We start from the raw sequence: 537 nt of genomic DNA, 5'->3' as shown, positions 1-537 counted from the left end.
TGTAGGTAGTGTTCACACTATAGTGCATGACGTTCTCGCAAAAAAAGTGTGCGCGATGTTCGTACCCCATTCTCTGACACAAGAGAAAAAAGTGCAGCATGTTTTGCGGGCATTAAATTTCATTTCATGGGCTGATGTCAGTCATACTTTCAAGAAGAGCATGTTTCTGGAGAACTTTTGCCAAGTTTGAAACCAAATTTAATTTTGGCTCTTTGTTCCATTACTCAAATTGTGACAAAATAAAAAATCTTAATAATTTCAAATGTACACTTCACACAAGAGACTGAAGTGATTGCGATGAATCAAAGTGCATTAGACTCAGAATGAACCAGATTAAGTGTTCTATGGAGAGACCAAACCGTATCGCCAAAGCATGCTCAGAAAAAAATAAGTCCCGGAACTTTTTGAATGAACTGTGTATATACATATGTATGAAGTCATACACGGTCTCACATGAACACAATATTTTAATTTAATTTACCTTTAATTCATTTATTAATGATATAAACAATTATTACATTTATGTTTTGCTAGGTT

This window comes from Belonocnema kinseyi, chromosome 2, assembly GCF_010883055.1.
Source record: "Belonocnema kinseyi isolate 2016_QV_RU_SX_M_011 chromosome 2, B_treatae_v1, whole genome shotgun sequence".
In the NCBI taxonomy this organism is placed as follows: domain Eukaryota; kingdom Metazoa; phylum Arthropoda; class Insecta; order Hymenoptera; family Cynipidae; genus Belonocnema; species Belonocnema kinseyi.
Note: the sequence above shows the minus strand (reverse complement) of the source record.